Below are 4,606 nucleotides of genomic sequence, written 5' to 3'. Positions count from 1 at the left end.
GGTTGCGCCTGTGAGACATGGCCGCTGAGCCTGCGCGTCCGGAGCCTGTGCTCCGCAACGGGAGAGGCCACAACAGTGAGAGGCCCGCGTACCGCAAAAAAAAAAAAAAAAAAACCTCAGGCAACCTTTGTCAGTTCTTTATCAATTTAAAATATTGGACTGTACAGAGAAAGTATACTCCTAATGACTGGATAACAAATTCTTTTGCAAGCTAGGTGATTTCCAAATAATTACTTTCAACAAAGTATGACCTCAAGATCACTAAGTGAGTTTATAATTGGAAGGAGTTCAAAGAATTGAGTGAATTGATGTGACAACACTTCTTACAGCCCCATATACTTATTAGTGTAAAAAAACTTTCTTAGAATTTGTAAAAATGAAAAATTGAGAAAAACATTGACGCTTAACTCTGTCTCATTCTTGTAAGATGTAGTATTTAACAACAAATGTATGCACTAATTGTAAAAAATTACATGTTTAGTAATTATAAACATCTGTAATATATTTTGCATTGTTTAGAATACCTGATCATTTCTAATAAATATAACAATATCTTAATCTAGAAGAAAATGTTCTAGCACATAGTCTTTCAGTCATAGGAAATTTTAAAATTAAATATATTTATATTTTCATCACAGATAAATATAATAGGATGATCAATAAAATACTTTCAAACATAAAAATACATTAAACTAGGATATGATCCTGAGGATGGGGAAGTGGAATGGAGCTATAACGTGTGAAAAAGAAAAATAAATTACATAAAATATACTGAAGGTAAAGAAGAGCTTGTTCATATATTTTGTAAATAGCTGATAATAGGCATAATTGCTATGGTATTTAGATTTCATTGGATTCACTTAAAAGAGTGACTATTCTAGCTTAAAATGTCATTTTTACAGTATGCAGGAAATTGTATCCTTTGCAACTGCTCAACTTACGACGAAAAAATTTTAGATGTTAACCTAGAAATATGCAAGAGGGTAAATAATATTCCATGTATGTGAACAAAAATATTTGAAGACTACTGATTTACTCATTAACCTCCTATTGGAGGTTGTCTCCGTTTCTACAGATTTTGGCAGTATTTGTTCTTCCAATCTTTGTTTTTAGTATTTTTATTTTCTTAAATAGAAACTCAACTAAAATTCCGTTTTCTGTTTTGCTGAAAGATCTTACATTGTGTTTCTAAACACCCATCTCCTAGGGCACCTTTTTTTTTTTTTTTTTTTTTTTTTTTTTTTATGCGTTACGCGGGCCTCTCACTGTTGTGGCCTCTCCCGTTGCGGAGGACAGGCTCCGGACGCGCAGGCCCAGCGGCCATGGCTCACGGGCCCAGCCGCTCCGCGGCATGCGGGATCCTCCCAGACCGGGGCACGAACCCGTGTCCCCTGCATCGGCAGGCGGACTCTCAACCACTGCGCCACCAGGGAAGCCCTAGGGCACCTTTTATGATTGGGGAGGAAAAGTTTTTCGTTTGGCTTGCTTGGTTCGACTTGGATTGGTTTGGTTGCTAAGGCTTTGGACTCTGGTTTAATCAGCAATTACTGTGGTCCTGAAAGCCTCAGAATATTTTGGGGGATATAACGAGGAGAACCATGGACTCAAGGTCAAGGAGTCTGCAGGTGGTACAGGTGGGAACTAGAGAGGTAGAAAAGGGGGAAAGGACCAGAGGGAGCCTCTGAATAACCCATTCTGGTAAGTGCCCAGGGGATGGCAGGCAAAAGAGGAGCCACTTTCAGGAGCCAAGGCAAACACCCAGTCTACCTCTGAGGGGAAGTCTTGTGTCACTGCATTCACAGCTCTGACTCATTGGGCTTCCCTGACACCCAAGGCACTACAAGTCCCTAGGAGGGCACCTCTCTGCAAGACCCCCAAGACACTGTAAGCCCAGAGGGGTCACTACCCCCTACCTGAAAGGGTGGTGGGAAGGAACTGGACTAGCAGAGATGGGGCACCCTTATTACTAGAACAACAAACATTTTCAAGTTGTCTAAGTTGTTTTCTTCTTTTCATGTATTGCTTTGGGATAAATTTCCAGGAGTTGGATTACGGAACATCTTTCTGGCTTCTCATACATATTGTATCACTTTCCCAAAGAGTTAGGCCAATCTGCTTATACTAGTGGCAAGAGAGTGTGCTGAATTCGCCGAAACTTGTACCCACTAGATATTATATTTTTAAAATTCTTGCTACTTTGGTATGTGTAAAATAGTATATCAAAATTTCCCAAATTTGCCTGACCACCTTGTGATTTTTTGGCGTCCATATAATCTCCTATAATTAGTAAACTATTCCTTCTTAAGTTTTCCTTCTGGGGATTTTTCAATGTTTTATTCTTGCTGGTCTCTGCTTAAACCAGAAACCTCAATGAAAGATTCTGCTTGCACAGTTTTGGTAAACTTTGTTAACTTCATCTAACTTCAGGAAAGGATAGGATGAATGAAAAAATACTTCTTGGGGCTTCCCTGGTGGCGCAGTGGTTGAGAGTCCGCCTGCCGATGCAGGGGACACGGGTTCGTGCCCAGGTCTGGGAGGATCCCTCATGCTGCGGAGCGGCTGGGCCCATGAGCCATGGCCACTGGGCCTGCGCGTCCGGAGCCTGTGCTCCGCAACGGGAGAGGCCACAACAGTGAGAGGCCCGCGTACCGCAAAAAAAAAAAAAAGAAAAAATACTTCTTGTTTTTAGTAACTAACTGAGCACTGGTTTAATTTTAAAAAGTGTGAAAGGAACCTACTTTAATGACTAGAACACAAAAATAGTATAGCAGTGTGTATGCTTCCCAAGCTATTTAGAAATGCCTCTCTTATAAAAGAAATCTATTTTATTAACACTGATAATTTGTTTCGCCAAAGTAGTTTTTCATAAATTCATACATCATGTCAATAGTTACTGAATCCTATTGTGTACTATGTTAGATGCTAAATGGATATGATCCCTGCTTTCAAGGAATTCATCGTCTGTGGGAGAAATGTAGCAATAAACAGATCAAAGTGAAATATATATATAAACAATCGTGAGAGCTCAAACGATAGAGCCACTAACTCTCCTTGGGGCAAGCCTGGAAAGGAGGTGATGTTTTAAACTGGATCTTCAAGGATTACTGGAAGGACAGCCAGCCAAAAGGCAGTGGGAGAGAGCAGAAGCCCCATCAAGAAACAAAGAGCTGAAAAAACACAAGAGGTGGCCCTTTCTTTCTTTCTTCCCCACTTCCCACCCAGGTACAGAGTGGAAAACTAGGCGACCTTCTGAATGTACAAAGATTTCACCCCATCCCCATAAGATGAAAAATCCATCTCCACTTGCTGCAGCAGAATGAGCCTCTACATTATTGTTTCTTATAATGTGGCCCACAAACCTCAGGAATAAGAATCACCTAGGAAACTTGTTTAAAATGAGGATTTCTGGGACACACTCTCAGAAATTCAGATTCACTAAGTTTAAATGTGAAGCACAAGAGTCTGCATTTTAAACAAATCCTAGAAATCATTTTATGCCCATAAAGCTTGAGAACCAGTCTTATAAGTCCCTGTCATCCAATTTCTAAAGAGAAGGTGAGGGAGATTGGTTCAACATGGCAGAGTAGAAGGACGTGCGCTCACTCCCTCTTGTGACAGCACCGGAATCACAACTAACTGCTGAACAGTCATAGACAGGAAGACACGGGAACTCACCAAAAAAGATACCCCATATCCAAAGACAAAGGAGAAGACACAATGAGACAGTAAGAGGGGCGCAATCACAATAAAATCAAATCCCATAAGCGCTGGGTGGGTGACTCACAAACTGGAGAACACTTATACCACAGAAGTCCACCCACTGGAGTGAAGGTTCTGAGCCCTGTGTCAGGCTCCTCAAACTGGAGGTCTGGCAACGGGAAGAGGAATTCCCAGAGAATCAGACTTTGAACGCTAGTGGAATTTGATTGCAGGACTTAGACAGGACTGATGGTAACAAACACTCCACTCTTGGAGGGCACACATAAGGTAGTGTGTGGATCAGGACCGAGGGGAAAGGTGCAGTGACCCCACAGGAGACTGAACCAGACGTACCTGGTAGTGTCGGAGGGTCTCCTGCAGAGGCGGAGGCGGGGGCAGCTGTGGCTCACCTCAGGGACAAGGACACTGGCAGCAGAAGTCCTGGTAAGTACTCCTTGGTATGAGCCCTCCCGGAGTCCAAACATTAGCCCCACCAAAGAGCCTGTAGCCTCCAGTGCTGGGTTGCCTCAGGCCAAAAAAACAACAGGGAGGGAACTCAGCCCCACCCATCAGCAGAAAAGCAGATTAAAGTTTTACTGAGCTCTGCACACCAGAGCAACATCCAGCTCTACCCACCACCAGTCCCTCCTATCAGGAAGCTTGCACAGACTCTTAGATAGCCCCATCCACTAGAAGGCAAAGAGCAGAAGCAAGAAGAACTACAATCCTGCAGCCTGTGGAACAAAAACCACATTCACAGAAAAAGGGGCAAAATTAAAAAGGCAGAGGACTATGTACCAGATGAAGGAACAAGATAAAACCCTAGAAAATCAACTAAATGAAGTGGAGATAGGCAACCTTCCAGAAAAAGAATTCAGAATGATAATGAAGATGATCCAGGACCTCA

Source organism: Phocoena sinus, chromosome 3 (genome assembly GCF_008692025.1).
Source record: "Phocoena sinus isolate mPhoSin1 chromosome 3, mPhoSin1.pri, whole genome shotgun sequence".
NCBI lineage: Eukaryota > Metazoa > Chordata > Mammalia > Artiodactyla > Phocoenidae > Phocoena > Phocoena sinus.
This window is presented reverse-complemented; position numbering follows the sequence as displayed.